This window comes from Etheostoma spectabile, chromosome 13, assembly GCF_008692095.1.
Source record: "Etheostoma spectabile isolate EspeVRDwgs_2016 chromosome 13, UIUC_Espe_1.0, whole genome shotgun sequence".
NCBI lineage: Eukaryota > Metazoa > Chordata > Actinopteri > Perciformes > Percidae > Etheostoma > Etheostoma spectabile.
In genome coordinates, this window is record NC_045745.1 from 25,552,870 (window position 1) to 25,580,227 (window position 27,358).

Below are 27,358 nucleotides of genomic sequence, written 5' to 3' on the forward strand. Positions count from 1 at the left end.
TGAACATGGTGCCAAAGTGAGACACTATCTTTGTGCTCCATTCCACTACGGAAGAAATAGGGAGACTAGCATGGCCATGAAAAACCAAAAAACAAACAAAAACAGCAAAACTTTTTGAGAGTAACACACACGTAATAAAAACAACACGTCTGCATGGCCTCCAAACCGCAGCTCATCCACCTCTAAAGAAAACTCAATTAAAGACTGTGCAACCGTGTGGTTATGCGCCACCGCCCAAGGACAACACCACTACGCCAGGATCCACATGACACAGTTAAGGGTTCGACGTGGTAAAGATAGGAACAGAAAGAACGAAAATAACGGAGTACCAGATCTACTATTGCGACAGATAACCGCGCACTTGTGTTTGCCATCTGGCTTGAATTGCATGACCATAGCGGAACAGTGCAGCTGTTTTCTCTCTCTCTGCCTCCAGAGGAAGCAGTGTAACCCCCCCATCCGCTCAATATTCGGGTATTACCAAAGCAGGCCACCCAAGATCAACTTGCCGCCATCTTACTACCACACAGATATATAGTCGCCAGTGCCCGGGTCAAGAGCTAATCAAGATAGCGTCATCACTGTCTCAACTCTTGTGGCTGGGCAGCCGGGGGGGGGGGAGTGGGGGGGGGGTAACAGCCGTAGGCGTTAACCCAATCCTTGAACTTCCCCTTAATCTTGTTTTCGCTTGCTGCCAGTGATGTATAAGTGTACTCCATGTTTGTCAGTACACTGTGACACCTGTTGGGTGTGGGTAACAGGTGCAACAGCGCGCACTTGCGATCACACATACCCACACTATTAAGGATGCTGATGTGGTCAGAGGTGCAACACCATTTAAACTGACTGAACTCTAGGGCTTACGTTGACGCATTGGTTGGTACTATTCCAACAACAATTACTTTTCAGTTTATGTCAAAATAAATAAATAGTTGACAACAGGTAATTTATAATATTGTTTCCTTCTTGTCCCTTCCCCTGACTGGCTCTGAGGGGTTTTAACAGTCCCACATCTTCTTGCTACTAACTGCTTCTAACAGCCCTCAATACAGCACAGCTTGACACCACAGCGAGGATTGTGTGAGGCCGTAAACATGAAAACAGACAGACATTCAAAAATCCTGATTTTTGTTTGAGCCGGTGTTTTTATTTTTTAAACTTTATCAACTGGCACTGCCATCACAACTGAAGAGAGCACTTGTATTCCTCCTTCGGGTAATGCTTTGGCGTCGCAATTCATTTTTTCAACTCTGTTTTAATATATTATTTAAGTGTTTCATTTGCAATTGAGTTTGAGGTTTTTCTCAAATCAAATGTTAGCTTATTAGGTTACAGAAACTGTTTTATATAACCGGAGACAATTCCACCTTTGTTGCTGGTATTAGAATGCTCATCGCAACGTCCGTGCTACAACAATCCAATTAGGAAACCAAATGCACTCTTTACATAAACTGTATATCGGATGTGTAACAAGCAGCCACACCAGTGGCAGATGTCAGTCCTGTAGGGCTGTGGACAGGATAGAGGAATAAGGGGATTAAAATTATTATAAAAAGGGGAATAGACAGTGATGTGTGCATACATGACATATTAACAACGGGTTGAGTCTATACTGCAATAACCTTATCGGCTAATGCTCAGCCACAATGAGGCAGAGTAAAGGAGGGCGCTGCTGGCCCCAACTACTGCTACAGTCTCTGGTGAACTTGGTGTTACCACCTGATACTAGTCCAGCTATTTTAATTAACTTGTAGCAAGTGTCGAACCCAAGCATATGGTAAGACAGTGAAGAAGTGAGTGCTTCACTGTTAATTCGGGGAGAGTTTAACGACTGACGTGGACCCTCTCCTGGAAGACGGGCGGGGGAGGGCTGAGAAAGCTGGCACGGGATTGTTTCCAGGGGGCGGGAGGAGGTGCGGGATGCCCATGGAGTTGATGTCATTGCCTGAAACACAATCAGCAGGGTTCTTCTTCATTAGCTTCGTCATCCTTGTAGCATCACCAAAAATTCTCAGTGACATTTAAAAGAATAGTTTAAGCCCCAACTATGTAAATACTGTGCACAATTGTTACGATACATTTGAATTTGTTGTTAACCACATTATCGTGTCTTAGTCTCTAGGGACAAGCATTAGTGGAGGTCATCGCGGGCGTAGGTCCACACTTAGGTCCGAGCTTTTTATGTCTACCACATATGGATGGATTTGTTGACTCCGTCCATGTCACCCATATACATTTATCCTGTGGGGATCATCTGACCTTTCATTTATGTAGCATTGTCCGTTATGCGGCCAGGACGGCATGAGGACAACTGATACAGTTTCAAAGAGGGCACCATTACTTCTGTGTGAAGTGCTCACCTTGGTTAGCCTCCATGGTTCTGATACATGCACTATAGCCCTTCTCCAGCCTAGAGCATGTCAGTGCATTTAGACCTCTGAATTCCTATTGGCTCCCCATGACCCATAAAATGTATACAAAATGTAATCATCAACTTTCTAAAACGTTCCAATGTTACTGGTCAGAATGTATCAATCACCATACAGCCCCTTGTTGCTGATGGTTGTGTTGGGAAATTTTCATTACACAACCTGACTGTCCTCTTAGTCTTTTTTTAGTGTTTTCATAGAGCACATCAATTGTTGTTACTGTGAGCACATTTCCGCGTAAACGAATCACTTTTATACTAAACTGTGCTTCTTGGGAGGATATTTTGATTTCTTTCCAGGCCTGTTTTCTGGTTTGGCAATACAACAAGAAGCCACTTTATGTTAATCACATTTGGAGAAAGATTTATTGACTCCCAGAAGTATTGGTAAGGGCATTCACATTTGGCACCACCATGCCCAAGGAAAATCTCACACATTTACTTATTTATAAGAAAACATTATGGTTCAAATGTTCGCCCTCAATCAAGCCAATTACGAACCACACCTCATCTGATTCCTGCATATGCAACATTATAAAATGCTTTAGTAGAGGTGGGTTTCGTAGAGAAACATCGCAAGATCATTTAGTTATACTCAAGTTTGGGCAGAGCTAAAATGTAACATGGTCCTCTATCATTCTGGATCCAGAATAACTGACCGTTGTTTTGTATATGATTAAGTTTGGAACATTTGTTCACTCAACACTGGAATAATTTGCAATATCTATTTGGTAGATTATAAGGCTCATTTCACTGCAGGCACGACAATAGATATACTGTCTCTTTGCGGTTAAACGAAGTTCGAATTTAGCTTGAAACCACCGTGATCTACATGGTCCATGCAGGCTTCTATTTCTTCAGGAAACTCCAGGCGCTGTAATCATTACTGAATATCCTTAAGTCCTTGTGACTCACTATGGACATATATAGTATAAGGCCAACTGCATTCATACCTAAGGACATTTTACTCACGCAGACATATGTTTTTGCTGAACAAGTGCAGTTGCGCTGACATCCTGCCATTGGTTTCCCACGGCCGTCACATGTGGCACCCTGGGAACCCTTCTTGCTGGTGGGTTGCCACCTAGTTGGGAGTCAGGATGGTGCCTTTGGTATAGAAAGTGGACACATACAGTTATAGCGCTCTAAAATTTTATCTGTACGGAGCACTTTAAAATCTCTTTACACCATATATTTTCCTCAGGCAAAAGAATTTCATTTCCAGCACCACACTCCCATGGAATGTAAGATGCAGTTTAACAACATATTGGTGCACTGGGGACCCAGTGTCACCGTTTCCCAGCTCTAGGTATTTATAATTGCAGGTACAACAATTACTTTTGGAAATACCGTGTTAGAACAGAATGAACTAATATTACCTGGATCATTTTTTTGTAGAAGCTAGCTACAAATGCGATTTTTTAAATCAAGTTTTGAAAGGGTGCAGCGCTTTTTGCAGTTTTACCCTACCTTGCACTTCGGCACTCTGTGTCCAGGGGTTACATGAATATAAGAAATGGTCAATACATCAAAAGTGTCTATTACAGGTCAAATATACACTGTTAGACCCTAGTGTTTTTCTCAATAATTTCTTTGATCAGCTCTCTGTCTTATTTTTCTGAACTTTCCCTCTCTTCGCCTCTTCTAACTCTTTAATTTCTTTTCCTCCTTCTCACCTTATAAGTCCATCGTAGCCTTCAGGCACATGGCTCTGCTTTCTCGAAACAAACAATACAGCCAGAGGCATACATAGGGGAGGGCTGGCAGTTTTTGTGTTGGAAATCAGCAAACGAGATCTGAAAAGCATGCACACACACACACCCACACACACACACAGCACACAAAGCGAAACTGTTTTTATATCCGTCAGCCCAGAGAAACAGAGTGAGTCATTTAAAAGATTTGAATTGCATTTTGGGGATTCATGATTGATGCATCGTACTCCTACTTTCACACATTGTTTTGCAAACCATTGGTATTCAGGGTGAGGATATGTCCACGTGCTGACAGTTGGACAGCTAATGCTCAGATGTTTACAAGCTATAGCTTTTACAACTAGATGAAGTTCAGTATACCCATGCGCACGTCTAAAACATTTGTCATTTGTAGCAGTTTTTCTATATACGGTATACCTTGAGCTAAAACTGAAACTCTGTAGGAAAGACTGTGATGAGTGTGTTTCTTTTCTCCTGCTTTTTTCCTGCTTCCGCAAGAAGCACGTCTCACTGCAGTTAAGGCTTCCTCTTCTCTTCTGTATAAATCTGTCCACTAATACTACAGAGGGGTATTTTTACATGACCTTTCAGATTTTTTTCTCTTATCATTACTACCTCTGTAACATTTACACCGACTAGGCTGGTATTATTGAAGGACGTCACCATAAAGTAATGACTTAATTAGCCTCACCAAGCCGTTATAACTATCTGATGGTCAGGGGCGCACACATACAATTCATTGGGCAAATAAGAAAACTTGGCCGGCCCCAAGCCCTATTTTCTGTCTGAAAACCTACTCCATTTTTAATCTTTTGGGCCTAATCAATGTCCCCTCCTGCTTATTTTCCACTCCCACCAGTGAGGAAAGGATCAATAATTCCAAAATAAAAGTATTGTGCTATTTTTTGGTGTGTGCTGATTCTTGAGGGCCGAGACCCAAGTAATGTCGAATGATGTAAGTCAAGACCTATACATGACTCTTTCAATGATCTGTTTTTTGAGGAATCTTGGATTGTATCATTTTCAGAAGGCCCTCCCAACGCCATCCCCCTTGTTACAAATTGACCAAAATCTTGTCGACTGAAGTCTACAGTTAGAACTATGGCCCTGAAACTGTCTCTGGCGCTGTCCGGTGTGCTGAAGTAGCAGCCAATTTGTAATTGAAACGTTGAGGTCCTTCTTCTGTCACTTACTCTAGTTATTCTCTACACATTATCAGCTAGGGTGGTATTAATAATTCACAAAAGCACAATACCCAAAGGTTTGTTTCTAATCCTAAAGCTTAATTTATATCTATACATATATACATATATATCTATATACACATTATATATCACCATATATATATATATATATTATATATAGATATATTATATATATATAGATATCTATCACACTACCGTTTCAAACGATAGCCTTCCTTCTTCAATCCCTTTTACCGTACAAATCCTCCCACCTTACCAAGCACCAAAGCAACCCCAGACCCTCTATTACCTCCACCACTGCTTAACAGAGGGCCTCAGGCATTCTCAAGCACTCTTTTCATTGTTTGCGTCTCACAACGTTCTCTTTTGAATCCACACCTCAAACTTGGATTCAATCGTACCACAAACTTTTTTTTTTCCAGTCCTTCCTCTGTTCCAAGGTCTGTGTTCTTTGCCCATCTTAATCTTTTCTTTTATTGGCCATCTCAGATGTGCTTTTTTTTTTTTTCCTCTGCCCTTAACCCCAGAATCCCGCTCCAGCCTCTTCACTGTAAGATGTTGACACTGGTGTTTTGCGGGTACTATTAATGAAGATGCAAGTTGGGACCCTGGTGAGGCGTCTGGTTCTCAAACTAGAGACTCTACTACTGTACTTACTTCCCTTGCTCAGTTGTGCAACGCGGCCTCCCACTCTTGTTCTACTCGTTAGAGCTTTTGTGCTGTCCTCTGACACAACCTGTTGTCGGAAATCTTCATTTCTTAGCAATGTCTCGCATGGAATAGCCCATCCCAAACTTTTGAACGGTAGTGTATATATATATAATATATATATATTTATAATATATATATATATATTATACGTATATTATACCGTATATAATAGTCTATATATTGTAGATAACAAATTTTTGATGGTAACCAGTTTCTTTTATGTTGGAATTTTCTTGTCTTATTTTACAGCACACTGAATATCTTTTCGAGTTAGACTCGTAAGTCAGATAAACTATTTTCAAACGCCTTTGGTCTTTCGGAGTTATGAGCATATTTCAGATTCTACCCCTACCTATCTGTATGAAAACAATTCCTTTGGGGCAGGTGGTGGCCTAACGTTCGAGAAGGAGCTGGTTGACTGGGAGGTCGTTGGTTCAATCCCCGGACCCGATATGCATAAAATCCGGTGGGGAAGTGAAAGAGCAGAGCTTGTCCACTCCCATCATTACGCACCACTTATGTGCCCTTGAGCAAGCCCTTACACCCCAAACCGCTCCGTGGCCTCTGCTTCATTTGCCATCAGATCAGATGTGGTTGTACTTGGCAGCTGGGTATAAATGTAACTGTGAGATGGTGCGTTTCCTGCAAATAGAGAGGTTGCTTCTCAGTGAACCTCTTCCCCTGAATATAAGTAAAAACAAACACAAAAACAACTATGTACTTAGAAAATCATTGGATGGTTATCAAGAATGTCAAATATGTTTGCTCCCTACTGGGATACAATTAAAAGGTGCCCACTATCATACACTGCCTATAGTGAACTGTGCCATTTCTGCAGACGTGTACGAGTCATTCTTTGTGACTAAGTGGTACATTTGGTGGCATTTTCTGCTCCGTTATACGTTGTGCTTGTGAATCTGCATTTCTTCCCTTCTGTGTGGTTCCATGCTGAAACACTTATTAAGGGCACTGTAATGTATGCATTATTACCCCAAACAACCATCTTCACCTACACAGCTCGTCTTTGGAGCAGTAGTTCTGAAGCTGAGGCAGTTGGGTTTTGCCCACTCTTTCCTCCCCTTTCCCCCACCTTTTTTTTTCCTCCTCATAGTAACATGACGGGACGCTGGTTTGTCCGCCGGCGCTCCCACAGACAGAGTGTCGGAGCAGGGGACAGATAGCAAGGCGAGCTGACTCCTCTGGAAAACACGCGCTCAGGAAACGCCGCAGGGCTTTGTGGCATTTCGGGCGGTTACAGCTGTTGTCAGAGACTGCTGCACGCTTGTGCAGGCTACAACATATCTGACCGCGGGAGCCCATGTCTCAACAGGCCACAGTCCTGCGCTGCTTTGCGACACGGTTTTATGCCGTCCACAGAAGCGAGGAAGCTTGGAAGTTGTCAAGGACGAAAACGTAGAGAGTAGCAGGAAATACAAATCATTACAAAAAACAGCGAATTAGTTGTCCAACTTAATTACGCATAAAAAGCAGTACCTGGCCATGATGTAGGCCATACGTGACATCTCAATGTTCTCCCAGATTTAACTCCATTCTCAAAGGAGACACTTCTACTCCATCCTATGCTAAAAAGGTGACAGTATTATTACATGATTATGGAGGTGATAATTCAACACGCAGATGCCACTGCTAAAACCACCTGCAAACCGCACAGTCCCATAGACTCTGAGGCAGTGTTCTTCTCGCGGAGCCCACGCTGACACTGTGCAAACTGAAGGGGCGTAATGCCGCAAGGATTTTTTGGCCTCCAGGCACTCCAAGCGGCTCTTTGGCCGAGGGGCGAACACTGGCCGCTCCTCCGGCCGCACAGTCCTCCAGCAGTCTTACATGTACCATGCAGGCGCTCCTGGATTCAGTGCGCGCCCTGCTCCGCCACCATATCAGTCTAATGAAGCATAACTGGCACAGTACCTGGAGGAGAGGTTGAATAGTCAGTGTTCCCAACATTCTCGCGGGAGCGCCTAGTTGTTGCCCAATGCTTTATTTCACGTCCTTACAAAAACCTTTGCCTTTTTATTAATGCTCCATATCGTTTCAGACAGGGTCCCTCCATGTTTTGTTCTGATGCAAGACATGTGTCCATCCAAGCGTTGGAAATGCTCCGGCTTCCAGTCACCTCACACTGGAATTACTGTGATTACCCTCTTCTTTCTGGGGATCTCACGCCACATACTTCTATCAGTGAGCTCACACATGAATCCTACATTTAGAGCCTTTTATGATCTATGGTGCCTTCCTGTCAAGTTTCAAACCTGCCCACTTTATACTGCTCCCTGAACGCACATGAAATCCTAATCCTGTCTGGTATTGTTTCAAGAATTGGAATACCGTACCAATACCGTATCCTGAGGTGAATACCGATATACAACATCTCTACTTATCCTTTGATACCTTTTTTTCTACTTCATTTGACACCCATCGTGGAAATGGACGCATTCGGTTGCAAGAAATGCAACTACCACTCTCACTATGTTGTGGTAGTGGCTAATCACAGTTGCATTAATCCAAAAACACTTGCGGTGATTGACTGCAAGAAATACTTCCATTTAGTCAATAATAAGGTGAATAATGTTTACTTTCTTTCGCACGAGTTAATCTTATTAATCCTAAAACTGGTATAAATGAAAATTAAAATTGAATGGAAGTAGTCAACATGCCATTCATCATCTACAAACCTGTGATGTACTGTTAAAACTCAATGCAGAGACAGGACACATGGATGTATGTGCTCAAGGCACTGCTGTATTATTGTAAAAGCACATGAACAGCTGGGGCCAAACCTTTTTGCAGCAGAGGGGTGCTTCACCTTGAAACAAGCTTTCACCGCTTTCATAAACTGTCTACAGATGAATGCTCTATAAAACCCATTGCCTTCAGCACAGTGCTTCCAATTTGGCTTTCAGACAGGATTACATCTGGATATAACATTTATTCAGGGACCAACTCAATGTCCTAATGAGATGTTTCCTCCGCATGTCCCTCAGACACAATATATACATTCAGTATGGGTATTTTAAAAGAATTTCCTCCAATTGTTTATACAAGTGTTGTTGGACAATGTACTTCATATCACAAACATATTTTCTCTAAACGAATACTTTTTTTTTAGTAGAATAACAACCATGTTGCCCACATGATTAGCATTAGAGTTTGTTGATTGGCAGTGTTCTTCCGAATGACTGAAATAAAAAAACTACAAATCATTGTCATAATACTGGAGTGTTGCACCATTAGAAACCCAATGCAGAAAGGCCAGAGGCAGCCGAGAGAACCAGAGAGTAAGAAGCCCTCTTCATCAAAAGCATATCTGATGAAGCATTTCAGAAATAATTTTCTCAATGTTACACGTAATGTCCCCAAATTACACTTTATACACAGCATTCTATAAAGGAAAAATAGATTGGGTGGGCAGTATCATAAAGATCGTATCTGCGAAATTTGCTCATCCTGTCACTTTTTAACTGCATAAAAAAAAAACAAAAGGAATTGACTATAAGACTATAAGACTCTGTTGCCAACTATAATATATGGAGGAATATTTGAACTTTTTCTGTTAACAAATATCTCTACCTATTTAACCTCACATGGACTTTATGCTTTTGTTACGTTAACAAATACATCACCACACACACGCCAGCGTGTGTGAATCATTCACACACTACCTTAAAGCAACCTGCTGCCTTGGCATCGGCTGCAATCCAATTCTGCTGCTGCTGTTTTGCAATCTCCGGCAACCACATGAGGTCCATGTCCACTTTGGCAAATACATATCTAACAGAGGCTTCGCTTCATTGCCCGCTTTGCAGGAAACTGCCAAGCTTACTGCATGACTCCACGGGAAGAGGTGGTGGAAGACACCACTACACACAGGGCAATGTTCATACTCACAGTCCAGGTGACTATTACCTGCCTATCTATTTCAATGATTCTTGATAAATTTACCAAAGTATCAAATTCTGCTATGTTTGTGCAATTTAAAACAGGCTTCATGTATCTCCTTTGGGCAGTGCTAGCTTAGTCATTATTCCTTCTCAGCTGTTGCCTCCCTCTGGCTTACCATTGATAAAGAAAGACTATCACATTTTGTTTCTGAGAGCACACACCACCACACACACACCACACACAAACACACAGAGATAACAAAAACCTTTATGAAGTACAGAGAAGCTTTGCTAATTTTTTTCTTCTTCTTTTGTTTATAAAAGGTCAAATTATTTTTCAATAACTTAAATTATTTAAATAGGCATGACGACAAAGACAGTTGCCTGTTTTGAGAAGAAATTACTACATGAAAGTCTGGGTTAAGGGCATTGTTAGTCCGAGCTGGATGTGTGTGTTTTAAAGAAAAAAAGGAAAGTAGACAATCTAGATGATTACTGTGATATGTAGCTATATACACCCTATTGATTTCTCACTGGGGTGATTTATAGAATATTGTTGAGAATCTGCTGAAGGTTCATGGCCATAAACGCAAAACCACGGGACCACGCAAACCGTCATTTACAAGGAGTGACTGATTTGACAAAATTTCTCTTCCGTCTTTTCGAGTGGATGGGTCACCGAGCATCCATATTGTCTAGCAGTAATTTGACTTGAGTAGGAGACTGTGGCAGGAGACGTGTTACTCGGAATGTGAAATGTGGTTTTCACAGGGGATCGTGACAGAAGGCACCTTTTGAAGAATTGCAGGCTCGAAGAGGACAACGTCAGCAAGGCGGCAAGATATTGGCGAGACTGGAGAAACACGTGTTACTAATAACACTCGTTTTCTCTGACCTGGCAGGGTCAAACCCGTAGGATTCCCTACTAGTAGAAGGCTGCTACAAATTAGTGTACTTGTTTCCATGGGCACAATAAATGTTAACATAAAGGGGTCTACAGTGAATAATTATAACTTATTTTTTACTGTTCCATCCTTTCTTTCGTTAGGGAAGACTTAGTCACAACAAACAGTCGTTACTCCAAGGTGTCAACTATATTTAGAACTGTTATGGCATTTTACAATAACAGTATTTTCTAGTATTAACAGTTAGAATGAAAAACTCCTTAGTTGCAGCTGAGCATTCACAGATTTTTTTTATGCTTGAATGCCAATTGTTGAACTTAATTGAGCAAGATTGTTATAAGGTATGTGCGCAATGAACATAGCACAACATTTGATACCAACATATTTGAGCTTTTAATAGATATAATTAATATCCTGGTTGGTGTATAGTACATGCATGTAACCCTGTTTTTCAATATCCCCAAATACTGTGCAGTTAACGGATCGTAATGGGAAAGCTTTGACCTGCACTGGAAGCAGTGTACATAAAAATGGAGCGCGTAATGCAAGACATAGAGCACATGTTTGTGAGTCAAACAATAGTTTTCCTGCCCAAACCTCTTTTAGTTTTAATTTTAACTACTACTAATTTATAAATACATACCTTTATTAAATCTGTGGAATCCTTTTGAATATGGACTGGCACATGGCATGAAAGGGGGGTCTTTGTAAACAGCAAGTATAGCTCGATTAGATATACGTCTCACACATTAAATAAAGAAATAAATAAAGATAAAAAATCTCTCTCTCCAAAAATTTAAAAGCTTCATTTTACACAGTAGGTTGAGTTAAAAACTCTGAACTATCTGTCCCATTGTGTTTATTCAATGATCTCTGCACTGAAGCCACTCCGGTGACATTCGCAGGCTGAGAAGCAAGAGTGATGCACGTTACGTCCTCGCTGCGGAAGCATGGACACCAGCGTGTTCACTTTGGAGACAAAGAGAACAGACAAATTACCAGTAATTACACCTTCTGAAAGAGTCCAATCATGTTTTTTTTAATCCCCGTGTTAGCAGCTGCGTGATGATGGGTTGGGTTGCGATAACCAAATGCTGTCATCATGTGATGATCCCAGTGTTGTCATTACGAGATTCCTCATCGGCGGCAGAGACTACGCAGTATTGCTAAACTTTAAATTAACATCAAACATATGCGTAACGGCTTGCACACATTTCTCACTGAGTAAAATGACAGGCACTGGCCCTGGGCAACCTCAGTCGAGCAGTAACTTTGAAACATAAAACAGGAATAAGTTTCTCTTTCCTTTCTAAAAACAAACTTATTTCCTTATTTACGTGCCGTTTTCAGGTTGGATGACATTTTCTTTCAGACTTGTTGATCTTCAAGTGCAGAAAAACACAGTCAGTGATTTATTGTAATAAAAAAAACTACCAAATCCTCAGCTGTCCACACTATGACATACAAGAGACCCAATTGGAGGAATTTCCCCCTAAAATAACTATGTAGAGCTCATACTTTAAAAAACCCTTCTATCATCACTTATAACCCTAACGAGTGTGGCGTTTGTCTGTATCTGCTATATTTGTCTTTTCACTTTGCTGTGTGCGGACATTCGGTGTTTTCTCTGCCCCTCCTCTGCCTCTACCTCTTCTCTCCGCCCCGGGACCTGTTTTGCCCTGTCAATTGCTGTCAATTCTCCGTCTGGACACAACTATATGCCCTTAGCTAGCTAGACTGAAAATCGCTTAACTCGCTGGCTAGTGTCATTGAGCGGGGGAGGAGTGCAACTTTTAACTGTTTACAAACCGCTAGCCAATCCAACTTACTCTGCATTACCTCATATTATTACCCAATTAACATGCTCTCCCTGGATAAAAACTTATCTTACCTCATTCTTCTTGTGTAAAGCCCCTGAGCCCATCTTTTTCCTAAGACATTTTTGACTCTGGCCTTGTTTAATCTCATTTTTTGCCACTTTCCTTCTCCTCAATCCCTACATGAATGCTGCCACCTACGTCTCCCACGTCTTTCTTTACACACACGTCACCCTCTGACAGTAATATCATGTCACGCCTAAGTGAAGAGGCATACTATTGTACAGTCCCCTCAGTCAAACCAGCACAGTAGAATGCATCTTCTGTACAAAGTCCCACTTCAAAAAACAGATTTCAAAACCATGTCTTCACAAAAAGCGCTGTTTCCCAAAAAGGTTGAGATTTACAAAATAACAACCTTGATCCAAATGCCTCTGCTTTCATACACAGGCAAAGTATACCTTTGTTTCTCCGCAAACAAACGGAATATTTGTATGACTGGAGCGTTTGAAAATGCAGCACAGTTTCACTTGCTTTAATGCACCCACCCCTCAGAGACAACTCCAAGCGCTGGAGTTACTTGCAGTGCTATGCTGCCTTCAACAAGATACCACATTGGGTGGCACCCAGTAGATATAGCGGGACGTTTTACCCAAAAGGGAACAATTCGATCAAATAGATTAGATTAGAAAGATACTTTAGTAGCCCACAATGGGGAAATTCACTTATTTACCCGGGTTGTAAGCAGAGCAGATTGTGATGAATGAGAGCTGCAAAAAAAAAATATTAAGGAGCTTGATTATGCCTGTCGGCATCAGTGTTAGGTGTTTCAACCATGTATAATGTGGTCCAACATCCACAAGTAGCACCTCATAGTGCGTAAAAGAATCATCCTTATGTTCTGGAGCACTGTTGTCTCAGTGTACCCAGGGCATCGGATGAGGCCTTGTTTAATGAGCTGAGCAAGTTGCTGGATTGTGCCAGCCACATCACGCCGGCTACCTTCGCCTCTGTACTTCCAGGTAACATACATACTTGCCTCAGGTGCGCATCAGCCAGTCGGGTTTGTGTAGCTGGGTGAAGTTCAGCCTTCTGCCTCCTGCTACATGGTGCCAGCTTACCTATGATGTTCCAAATATTTTCTGGGCCGGCAACACACATATTGCTTTCATTGGGTTGTGGTTTTTTCTGCCTGCTATCCAGCGTGTGCATAAGTGATAAACAAATTGCAGAGTACCCACAACAGATAAGTATTGCCGTAATCCAACACATCCTCATACTAAACATATTATTCATTGAAACTCCCCAACGACCCATACAACTTTTTATTTAACTGCTGCACGTGCGCTTTCAATCATGTGACCCTAAGCTGGTGACCGTTCTATTTAAGATAAGTGCTTTTTAAGCGTGTTGAAAATGTAATGGACTAGTTAGTTAAGGCCACGCAAATACGCACTTAGGATAATCAATATAAGGGATGGGCTTAAATGAGTTGCCCTTGACTACTAAAAGAATTAGTAACATGACATCATGGACCGTCATTAGCAAAACGTACTAAGATTTGCAACGTTGGTTGGTGGAGCCAAACTCTGGTGTCCTGACTGAAAGCCTTGTCCTTTTTTGAACATCCACACCCAACGCTGCCTATTTGCATTCTTATACAGACAGCAACAAGAGGTCGCAGCTACACAAGACACCGATAATATGGTTTGTTATGAGCTCTTTGCATTTATTGACCCCTACGGTCGTTTTGTGGTGGAGGGCGGGCTGTCGTACTGACACTAAATTATCAAATTAACATTCTGCAGTTTGACATGAATTGTATACAATCTGGTGTTATTAGGAAACCCATATTTTGCTGTTAAAGTTATTTCTTAATTTCGATTAAACTGATTTTTCTTTAAAGGCATTAATGCGTACATTTCTGATATAAATACACGTCCGTAACATGTCAATCCATTGCCCAATAAGTTTGGCTTCAAAGTTATTAAGACTATCAGCGCCACAACACTCTCTTATTTTAGGTGACTTTCCTGCTCAGCGAATTTCGAGTGCAGATAAGTACCTTCTTCGGAGAGTCATCTGTGCGCACTCACGAATCTTGTAATCATGTGGAGCACCACATGTTGTTTTGTCAAGACTTAGAATTCCTCATGGGGGAAACAGAAACTAAGCACTAGACTTTAGAGTAAAACATCAAATGGTTGAAAATGCGTAGTCAGAATTGTATTTTAAGGTTGTATTAAAGTACTGTCTAATGGGAATGTTCCAATTTAATCTTGTGTGGCGGGTCAATCTTTGACAAAACTGAATTAAGGCACAGAGTGCATCAAAGACATGCCTCACAGAAGAAATAAACAAAAAAGACTACGCACGTAAAAAGATTAAGAAGCCAAGTATTGGATAAACCTGTGTGCATAGGCGCTCCACCCCCAACCACAGGTGTCTCAACCCTGAACAGAAACAGCTGGATCAGTGGCTATTAAGTCCACCGCAACCTGTGTACGTTACCACAGCCGAAAATGAGCGCAATAAATGTAGGAACAACTGTGTTACGGCTCAATCACGTTCACCAAAGGAAAAAACCAAATAGCAGCACCATCACCAGTTGCCGTCTGTACTGGGATTAACACTAATCCATAGAGGCCTTGCATCAAAGGGTCAATGTCGGGTGTTAAGTCATTCAACAATAGCCGGCTATGTACTGCACAGCCCCATTCCAAGTGATCTCATGCATGTTATGTGTGAGATGTCCTAGCCACTGTTTATTCATTGGGAAAAGACACGGATTGTATGCAACAATGCATGCAAACAATAAACAGTACCGGTAGAGAACAAGTTGATTGTACTTTGAGTATTAGGTCAAATCAGTGAACACATACAGGGGATACCCAGATTAATAATTCTAAACAGACACCGAATTTAGTTGCAAAGTATGATATCCTGAAGCAGAATGTTGTGCTCTGTTTTGTTCATCAGTGGAGTGAACAAAAACTGTGCAATTCCCTTCTTTCATTTGGATGTTGTATCTTTGAAGACAACATTTATAATAGCATTGGTTACACCTTTCTCAGTGGGGCCTTCAGTGGTGAAAGACAATTTGGGGAGGATTTTTCTACCTATGAAGTTTCCCATGCATTGCTACATGTTACAAGGCACAATAACATGGTTATGAAATGTAATACAGTTGAGAGTCGCTATTTATACAAGTACCTATCAGACCTAGACAGGAGAAATTCTTAGCTGACCAAAACTGGCCTGTAGACAACAAAGCCGCGCTTCACAAGTTTGTCAAAACAAAAAGTCAAAGGTTCCAAAAAATACTGATTCACCTTCTTTAATGATGTCATTAACAACAATTTAAATCCCTAATTTATTTTGCAATCAGGTATATGTAGATCCAACATCATATAATGTGTCTAATTTTGCATCTGTAATGACTCGTCTCATTAAGTATAGCTGAAAATAATGCTCTCTGGTGTGATCCATCTACGTGCCTTCAGGTGGGGTGCACACGGGATGATAACTGGGTGCCTTTGAGGTGTGGGACTATGACAAGAAAGCATTTGTCATTTTAATATATAATCTCTAAATGTGATGCCTCAGCTGACATTATCTGATTTTCCTGATTGCAGTGGCCCCTGCCCATTATCCTTACTGTATTTTGCATTGCATTCTGCATGAGGAGCACAGGGGAGCTATGTTTTAATATTTCATACAGTCTTGTTAACAATGGCTAGGGTAACCTGTAGACAACCACATTCACTCAAGAATTAATTTTGTGTCCTGCTTGAGCACTGATAACACTTAACGATCAAATGTCATAATCAATATCATTAGCCACATCAACAAGCTTATCTTCATGGGAGATTTCTCTTCTCCGCCACAGTCAATCATTGACTTTTTTGTTATAACTCATTTTCCTAGACACCTTGTGTGTGTGTGTGTGTGTGTGTGTGTGTGTGTGTGTGTGTGTGTTGTGTGTGTGTTGTGTGTGTTTGGGTTTTTCCTGATCACAACCGATGTGATCACCAGCGTAAGACAAAGACTTCTAAGACAATGGCACTACTAGTACATTCTGTTGCTGCTATGAAGTTCTGAATTTGCTTTCACATGTAACCCTTTCACCCTATTAATGTCTAATGCCCAACTGTCTGTAAAATGTTAAAGATTTACAGATGTGGTAGCCCCAATGCTTTTCAGAATATCATTTATTTTAACATTAATGTGTTTATATTTCCATGATCTGCACAGTATAATCAATATTTGGGAAGATGAGCCGCTTTTTTGAACAAGTCCAGGCAGACATAACAGACCTCCTAACCTGCTGTATCCAGATTTAAAAATCTAAGGCTGCTGCTGAGTTGTACAACTGTTTTAATGGTCCCTTTTTGAGGGTCCCTCAAAAGTTTACTCAAACCTGTAATAAATAAATCTAAGTCTTTCTATGCCTTAATCGTCTTTTTTGTTTTCTTTTTAAATTATGACCAATGTCCTCTATCGATCACTGATACATGAGCTAACTATGTCACATATTTACAAAAACATGTAACCAAATTACCAAAAGTTATCGCTTTTATGATTAAGTTATTACAGAGTCTGGGGGTCAAAATAACACCAGAACTCATCATCTGCAATATAAACTAAAATATAGTGTCCTCGTGTGGATTCCTGGGATGTAGGCTTTGTTGCAATCTGAACGGTTGCTAATTCATCAGAGATTTGCCTTGGCAAGAAATTGAATACATGTGTCCTTCCTGTTCCATTCTGAGTACTGGAAGACAAGACATCCTTCAAAAGGAATCACTTCTACGATTTTTAGATTGCAGTAGCCTAGTACTACAATGAATTATACAAGCTCAAAGAGGGCTGCATATTCTTACATCTTAAACAGAAAAGCAGCTGTTAGAACTTACAAATCTGCTTACCATGCAGAGAAGACACTTGCAGAAGTCCATGAGCAATCATCCCTGTCCGGGGACATTGGAGAGGTAGGGACGGGGGACTCGCACCCGGCTCCCTGCAGCTCAGTTTAGCCCGGATCTTGCCACATCCGCCTGCTCCCCCTCTGCTGCTGCTGTACCCCGCACAAACCGGAGGCATATCAGATGGGCTTACTGCACTAACGTTGGCGGAAACTGAACGTGCCGCAACTGGGGCGATTCAAGTGCTCGGCGATTTGTGTTGTCCCTTTATTTTATTTCGATCCCAGTTATTTTACTCTCTAGTGGACGCACATTTCCAAAAACATTTATCCTATCCCAAAAAGTTCACTGCAGCTTATGACAGTTAGGTCCAGTCAGACTACAGTCTCAAGCTCGAGTTTGTGTCGCATTCGGGACTTGCGTCGCAGCTCCACAGTTGTCCTCATATAGTGAGACCATTGCGCTTAGACTTTGACTGCTGGCGCATTTCTGTAAAGGCGCAATGTGATGGCTCTGGTAATACCGATATGCTCATGGGGTGTTCAATGTTTTCCTTTGGAGACAAGCTTGCCTGTTTTTCAGCTATTGGTCCATGCAGTCAACATGATGGACAACACAAGCGTAGACTTAGACGCTTAAGAAAGTCATACTTTTTGGGATGTTTTTGGGAAACTGCTTTTTTAATTGTTGTTTTTATTGGTTTTTCAGCTGATCAAAGCCTTTGGATGTACGTAATGTCTTTTGCCTTCAAACTGAACTTAGAATAATGGAGTTTTAACCATACCAAGCGCATTTTGAGCTGAAGAAGCAGAGTCCTCAAGTCCTCTGTTTTCCCCATTTGGAACCCTTGGACCATGTTTCTGTTATAATTTACTTTGTCTTTCCCCCTCACAGGTGGCCTTTATTTGTTCTGCTAAAGTGAGCTAAATTTAAATTAAATAGTTCCTTACTCTGCATTGAGACCAATCTGCAGCCGTCACATCCTTCCATTCATATCAGTTAACCGCAGGCTGGGACTGGAAATTCTTTACTTGTCCACGGCAGCTGACCTCTGGGGAAAGGGTTGGTTCGAGGGGATGACTTGCGTGAGGAATACTAAATCTTTGATACTCACCTGCAACCTGAGGTATCCTTTCTCTCTTTGTTTATCTAAACAGTTTAATTTTGTAGTTTGGTGTGCCGTAATATTTGTAACCTAGATCTAGGCTTTCCATTCTCTATATTGTGCTCTCCTAATAGGATTCAAACCAAAACTTAATTTGGGAGTTTGATCACAGCGTAGCTGCCATATTTGCTTTGGTCTTCTGACGGTTTGGTTAGACCACGTTTCTGATTTCAGATCAGATCTACTTTTAGACAAGTCACTCACACTGAATTTCCACTTTAAGGTAATTTATATAGTGTTTTCTTCTTGAGCATATATCTATTACATTACCAATTTACCAAAAAATACTAGACTCAAATATGATGACATAAATCCTACCTTTGCCTCTCACTAAAGACAACAGCAGTTTAGTGTGCAAAAAAAAGAGCAATGCCATTGACCGTTGTTCTCAGCACAGAGGAATCAGCTCCTGTTCAACTGGAGCTCATTGGCAGGAGAAATAACAAGTGATATGACTGCCATTAAATGCACATCTACATGAGAACAACAAAGCAAGTAGCGTAATAAAGAATTCAACTTGCCAAAAGTTATCATCTTAAACCATTGCAGCACAAAGAAGACCTTTCACTTCACTCAAACTGCTTGAACTAAAACAAAATATGCAGACTGAGTAGTGAATTCTATTTTACAACTTGTTTCCCAGTGGTGTTTTCAGCTAAGGCGGTTTCATTCACTGTTTAGCTTGGCCGTCTCTTACTTCAGCTCATGTTTGTGCAGGCATTACAGCATCTACTCCATGTGGTCAATCCAAATTTGCATTAGGTAAGACATACAGTTCCTGTAAGTTATACAGACTCCAGTGATTGAGCATTGGCTTACATTATTATTGCGGTATACAGGTGTTTCTGTACGTCAGTATGTTTTTTATCAAACAGCTATCTGAGTTTTTGGTGGTCACACAAACATTGTTGGGTAAAACACTATAGACAGCTGGCAATTACTGTAATGGGACATATTTTAGCTTCAGTTTCTGTGGTTTTGTTGGCTTTTACATAAAACATGTGTACTATTTTGTTTTTTTAATTGTCCAGGAGCATGAATCATCTAAGACCTATTCCCATTGTCGAACATTAGAACCTTGATGCCCATGAATTCACAATACGTCCACTTTATCTGTCTTTCACATACTTTTAGTAGATAGATAGATAGATGTCAGAAATACCATTCTCTTTAAAAAATTCACAATTTTGCACTTTAAAAACATCAATGAACACATTTTAAATGAAATTCAGTTGATATTGTTAAATGTTTTACCCTCATGTTTGTCCTCGGGTGAAATCGACCATTTTCCTGTATCATGTTCTTTTCATTTCCCACCTGTAATTACGCAAATACATGATTGAACCACTTTGGCAAGTACAAATCTCTTTTATTAATTTTGGGGTGTCTTATGATTTTATAGCCTTTTGAAAAACAAAATTGAAGTGGTTTTGAAATAGTAATTTTGAGTAAAGTGACCTATTCCAGTCTGTGATTATCCACCACAATACTTCTTTTAATTTTTAGTCTAAATACTCCTAATTTCTTCCTGCTTTTCTAACTCAACATTAGGTATCATTTCCTATAAAATAGGTTTATTACCATAAATACTCCCCCCAAAAATACTGTAAAACTAAAGTTTAATACGTTAGTGTTTACCTAGTTTGAAACGACAAAAACAAGTGACAAACATTGACAAAAACGTCAAGTGTGTTTGAAAGAATTGCCAAAACGTAACAAAAGTTAAAACCATCGTAAAAAGGCATCAACAAAAGTGTTGGTTTTCAATTTTGACGGGAAGACAGCTCAAGGGTTATGATTTTTGTAACTTACACTTTGTACTTTTGTCGTCATTTCATTCAGGGTCTCTCTCTTGCTTTCTGCCTCCCCCCTGTGGACAACTATGACTAAACGGATGAAGATACTTTATTTGGGAGTTTTATGACTTTAACCTGCATTATTCAGCACTTCTTCACTATATGATTCACAGTAACCACAAAATTCTCCAAACAAAACATTTCTATGTCAATACTTATAGGCTATTCAGCAGTGGAATAAGTTATAGATTTTGTTTTTTTTTTAAAGTGGCAATTCCTACAATGTCAAAAAACACAACAAAAAAACTCTGGTTTAACAAATAAAGTCTTTGCAGCAAGTAGTGAAAAGTATTAAGAATAAAAATAATACACAATTCCACGGTTAAATATAAACATTCTAATGTTCCCATTTGATTTGGATGTTGCAAGTGTTATGTAAATACATCATATGACAGGAAGTTCTCCAAAGGTCCAGTTAGTGCTTGAAAGGTCAGAGACTTGAAAGAAAGTAGTAGGCTGTTCATTATGCTGATGGCCCATTTCGAATCATTTACATGATATTACTACTTATTAGTGATTCATTTGTGTTCTCAACGTTTAATGTCGAACTGTTTAAAAGATTGGACTAATTTGATTTCCTTTTATACAACTGCTATAAATCTTCACATATAATCATATATCTCCAAAATTTAAAGATTAGTCAAATTATATTGTTTGCATTAAATCTGAATCTGCAAGGCAGCTAGTAGCTTGGCTCAAGTTGTCCAAAATGTAGCGTATAAAAAAGTACATAATACAGTTATTAAGCCTACTTGAGCGGCCTAATGAAGCATGTTAAATCAATGAATAACCTCACTGAAAAGCAACCATATTTAATTATTACCTTTCTGAAGTTGTTTAATATTCGGTATGTTTTGTAGTCATTATGGTAGTATAGGCTACTACTGTATGTCTCAGTGAAGGCCTTAGCTCTGTAGGTAAGACCTCTTGACTTTGCTGTAGCATTCAGAGTACTTAAATGTCAAGCCAAGGCCGCTGTCTTCACTAGTCTGGGGCGTGACAGTGAGCAGGAAGTCCACGCGTAGTCAAAATATGGTTTTCTGTCTAAATTTATTTTAGCTCCACGTGTATTTTGGGCAATATTAGGATTACTCCGCCGGGCACAGGACATGTACGCAAAGTGACGATCCTTACTATCTAGCATTCTATTGGTGGAGAGGCCGCTGACTTGAGGGATTGACGTTCCCGCCTCAAAATCACAGCTCTCTTTTTAATATCGCATAACTGGTTACATAATCCGCACTGCTTCTTCGCAAAATCGGCCATATTCGTCTGTGCTGCCTTCAGTTGTAGAGGCAGTGGTGTATATCGTTGTACTGTTATCTGAAAGTCACATCAGAACATCGCACCATGAATGAGACAGCTATTTCTTTCGCCAAGGATCTGGCCGTTGGCATCCCGCGGCTATTTCCAAAACAGCCGTCGCCCAATTGAGAAGTGAAGGCTTCTTCTTCAGGTAAAAAACCTCCGTGTCTTTCCGGAAGGTTCACTAACGTTAGCCTGCTAGCATAGTGACACTTGCTACCGCAAGTTAAGCACTTCTCTCAGCCGTTGTAGTCCATGTGTTCACCGGCGCAGAATGGTACATTGTGCAGTGCATGTGATTAATTTAGAATTAATGTGAGTTTTTGAGGGTAATAATTTATAGGATATAGTCATTGTAGGGTGGCAATGACCTACAGAGCCTGTTTGCAACGTTAGTCCTCCACACGTTACCGTAGCCGGCAGAACGTTTAGCTAACAAAGGACAAACGCTTGTATGATATTGGGCATTGTGTACAAATACCTGCAACACCTCCGATTTATTTAAAACTCTACTATTCTAGGGAATTATCAAGACAACATACCGGCTGTAATTGAGTTTTGATAGTCCATGAAATCTTTCTGGTGGCTACTGTAATCCTAATGTTGAAGGCGAGAGGCTGCACTGAGGCCCGTCGGCAGTCAATTCACAGCTGTCAAGCTTTAGTCACATCCTTTTCTGTTAAAAACCGGCATCTGCGACATTGTGTTTTTCTAACTTACCTCACTGACGACCCCCGATGTCAACTTTTTTGTTATGGTAATGTGAAAATGATTTTCCTCACATAACAAATGACTGTAACGATTCATTTGAATTGCTATTACTAACCCCTGTTAAAATTAGACTTTGCAGAAACTTTTACGAGGTTTAACAGGCAAGAAGGTCCCAACAAAGGAGACCTTGTATTGACACATACTCACCAGTTAATTAGCTTACCTATTTTTAAACTTTTGCGTGGTTCTATTGCATTATTCAGGTCCAAGCATGCCAGCAAGCATATCGCCGGGATAAGACAGGTACAAGGGTATCAATGGACTGTGTTGTCCGTATCCTCCCCCCCAAGGAGGGGCAGGGGTCTTTCCTTTCTGGAGAGGTAACCTTTGCCAAAAAAATGGCCCCCCCCCCCTCAGATAGTTCCCCCCACCCAGGGCCCTCAACTTTGCCTTCAAGGCAAGTACAAGAAATCTTCCTTGATGGTGTAGACAAGCGCACCAGTTCTGGAGTACTTCGCTGGTAACCTGGCCTCTGGTGGCGCCGCCGGAGCACCTCCTGCTGCTTCGTGTACCCCCTCGACTTCGCCCGTACTCGTCTGTCTGCGGATGTTGGAAAGGCTGGAGCCTGAGAGAGTTAACGGTTCTTGGACTGTTTGGCTAATATCTTAAGTCTGATGGCTTGAAAGGTCCTGTACAGGGCTTCATGTGTCCGGGCAGGGAATCATCATCTCAGGGCTGCATACTTCGGCCATCTATACACAGCGAAGGGTACGTCATTTTACGTTACATATACTTGCAGACCACCCTCCTCAGTTGTTCGCTTCTATATCTGACTTTTTTTCTCTTTTCTTCCTGTGTTAACAGGTATGCTTTCCACCCACGAACACCCACATATTGGGTGAGGCTGGATGATTGCACAGACTGTGACCGCTTGTGCTGCATGAACCTCATACCCCTTTGACACTGTCGTAGACGTATGATATGCAGTCCCCGTTTCGCAAAGGGGGAGTTTTTTTTGTATTAATGGAAGCCTTTCGTTGTTTAACATATACTGCTGTTTAATACATACATTTTGTGTATCGTTGCTTGAATACATGGTTCTGGACTAAATGCACCTTGATATGGACCTGATTTATTTTGTAATTTGTCTGTAACCGGGTTTTCAACTTCTACCTGCGTTATTTTAAAAACACTGCTCTTTTTCTTACCCTTCTCAGCTGACATCATGTACACCGGCCCATTTACTGCTGGCCGTAGATTGCACTCGATGAGGGTGGCAGGCTTCCTCAAGGGATCCTGGTCCAATGTGCCATAGCATGGGGGCGCCTTCGTGTTGGTGTTTGGTATGAGAGCTTAGAAAGTCATGTATTTGTCACATGTCACAATCACTGGTCAATTTGGCTACAATGTAAAATACTCCTCATTTTCTATGGAACTCTGCATTCTGCTTTTTGGAACAAAACTAGTGTCTCCCCCTAGCTGTGGGCGATGGGACTTATTAGTTCCATCGTTTGATGATCTTTATGATTAAAACGTTCCAACAGATCCTTTAACCATGTCATGTCTTCTTAAGAAATCTTGAGATACACTCTCCTGTCATTCACTAGTGTTGTAGGTGGGTCCCAACTTTGAAGAATAAAGATTTGGGGGCAACAATCTAAACAATGACGTTGTGACTGGTTTTCACTGTCACTGCATCACTGGATAATGCAATGCAGAAGTGTGATTCCACGCAACTGCTATATTACTTGCGCTATATCTCTTCGAACGCCTCCTGGTTAAACCCGTTGGTCACTGCTGGGATGTAGAGTTAGAAATTGAAGCCTTGGTCCTTTTGAACAGGACTTGTCAGCTCCTGCTGTAAGCAGCAGCGGCTCTTACTTAATTTTACTTATGTCTTCAATTTAGCTAATGCTTGTTTGATGTGATAGATTACTGACATATCAGATTTTGGTTGTTTTCACATTTTAAATTCATGAGTACTATCAAACGGCAGCAGGAAAATATAGATAGCTTCTGGATAGAATCATACAATTCTTTGTTGTTATTTTAAATTAAAATGTAGAAACATATAAAACCTTTGGAACATGTTTCTTACAAAGATTTAATGTAATATTTCAAAATTATCATGTTTGTAATGGAAGAGCTTTCTTTTCGCTAGCTGCGGGCTTTGTAAGAGTAATGAAATGTTTCCACAGCCCTGCTGTGGCAGAAACCACATACATCATGGTGTGAATTGATTATTGAATGAAACTTTCCACTACAGTGCATGGTTAACCTAAGTTTTGGTGGGGTGGGGAGATTGGGGAGGGGAGAAATGGACTTTAGTACTTAAAGGACATCATGTAGATACACGCTCGTGCTCTCCAGGGGACACCGGCAGTGACTTCTGTCTACAACGGCCGTGTACACAAGTTGTACTACAAACCTTGGTGTACAAGGCCAGTGTGGTACAGGGGGAGGCAATTGGAAACTTACTTTTCTTTACAAATGTAGACAGGAGGAAGGAGGAAGGCAACAACAGTCACTAAAACAATGTAGATGACACACCCCATATGCGGGGAAGTTGGAACTGAGAAGTGTGCAAGGGTACTGGTATTCTCCTATGTTTTAAATCTTCGACTTGGCCAGAGAGTTGAAGGCGACAGCGAGGGCGGCTGCTGTGGAAAGAAGTGTGACTTCCCGCTCGTGTCCTTTGCGCATGCTCTTCTTGCCCAAAGAGGAGTGTCTACCGTTTAAACTTCAACTGGTGTCGTAGAGCTTTGCAACGTCTTCAGGATATTGGACGGAAGTATTAATACGGCGACAGCATGTCAAAGTGTAGAGGGAACTCAGTTCCATCACCTGTGCCAGTGTGTTTTAATTTATACTGTTTATTTGATATAATTTGTGTGTGGTGTGTGTTTAATATATAATATAATGTATATATAGGTCTATATGTGTTGTGTGTGTGTGTGGTGTTGTATTTTTTTTTGTTTTATTAACCTTTATTTAACCAGGGAAGTCCCGTTGAGATTGAAATCTATCTCTTTTTCGAGGGAGACCTGGCCAAGACAAGAGGGCACACCGTTAAATTTAAACAAAACAGCACAGACAAAATCTCACTAGAGGAAGGACGGTTCACATGGGGCAGGTTCATTTTGATTACATACATTTTAACATGTGGCCTTCTAAACTCTTCCATGGGACTTAGATTATTTAATGGATCAAGTTTAGTTATGTATATATATGTAGGTGTGTGTATGTCTGTATGTAAGTATATATATAAGTCTATATATATATATCACATACAACCATACACATATGTGTGTGTGTGTATGTGTGTACAGGGCAAAAGTGTCGGAACAGGGGTGTTTGTTCCAAACTTCATTTCTTTTTTTCCTTTTAATTTCATGACTATTTCCGTGTAGATGTCCCTGAAGGCATGAAACACTGGAATGGAGCGCATGTGAAATTATATACTAACAAAAAGTGTGACAACTGAAACAGTGTCATAGTATTCTAGTTTCTTCAAAAGTAGCCCCCCTTTGCTTTTTGATAGTGCTCAAACCTTGGTGTTCTCGCCAAGTGAGCTCCCATGAGCAGTACCTGAAATGGTTTTTCACTTCACGGTTGGGCCTTGTAGGGTTAATTTGTGAAATTTCTTGCCCTGGTGAATATTGGGACCCATCAGTTGTGTTTGTGTGCAAGAAGTCAAGTTGATTACACAGCCGACAAGCCCTCAGTGGACAAAACTGTTTAGACTTCATGTTATGCAAGAAGACCCAATCAGGATAAGTAAAGAGAAACAAGATGTCTCACGTTTACTTTAGAATTGAAGTCGGTCTGTAAAATACAAGTACTTGAAGATGTCTCCAAATGCAGTTGCAAAAACCATCAAAGCCACTACATAACAAACATTGGCTCACAGAGGTAAAGGACCTTCTCCCCAGGATGTAAGACCAAGAGTTTCTCTGCTGCGAGGATCAAAGTTTGTCCACATGTGAGAGTCCACACAGCCTCAGAAAAATCGCAAGGGTTACACACAGCTCAGATTAAGACCAGATGAATACCCTCAGGCTTCAGTACACTGTTTAAGAGGAGACTGGTTCCCACTGTGAAGCATGAAGAGGAAGGTGCCCCTTTTGCTGTTGACAACAACATAAGTTGGGGATTTATTCAAAAATTGAAGGCATAACTGAACTCGCAAGCAGGCTAATACCCAAACAAGATAACCGACAAGTCTGCATGCGACTGCCAATCCCTCCGGTTTGCGTTTAGAGGGTGGACAGATTTATTTTTTTCAACCGGATATGAACCACAAACACACACCTACCCAGGCTGCGTAAAAGGCTATTTGACCCAAGAATGAGAGTGATGGGTGCTGCTCTCCCAAGTCCCGGCTACGCTGAACCCATTGAGATGTTTCGGGGAGCAGAACTGGACCCAGAGGAGTGAAGGCAAAAGAGCCAGCCCCCCCCCCCCCCCCACAAGTGCTTGAGGCATCTCTGGGAACTCCTTCAAGAATGTTGGGAAACCATTTCAGGTGACTACCTCTTGAAACTTATAAAGAGAATGCCAAGAGTGTGCAAAGCAGTAATCAGGGAAAAGGGGTTGCTACTTTGAAGAAACTAGAATATAGAAGACATATTTTCAATTATTTCATACTTTTTTTGTTGAGTACATAATTCCATGTGTTCATTCATAGTTTTGATGCCTTCAGTGATAATCTACAAT

The 27,358-nt window shown here is 40.9% G+C and overlaps 1 long non-coding RNA gene and 1 pseudogene across 1 annotated transcript in view; one reads left to right on the forward strand and one right to left on the reverse strand.

Moving 5' to 3' along the window:
- The window catches only part of LOC116700341 (uncharacterized), a 273,867-nt gene that overhangs the window by 63,913 nt on the left and 182,596 nt on the right, over window positions 1-27,358 (reverse strand). The window lies entirely within an intron of this gene.
- On the forward strand, window positions 21,906-23,407 carry LOC116700340 (ADP/ATP translocase 3-like; annotated as a pseudogene).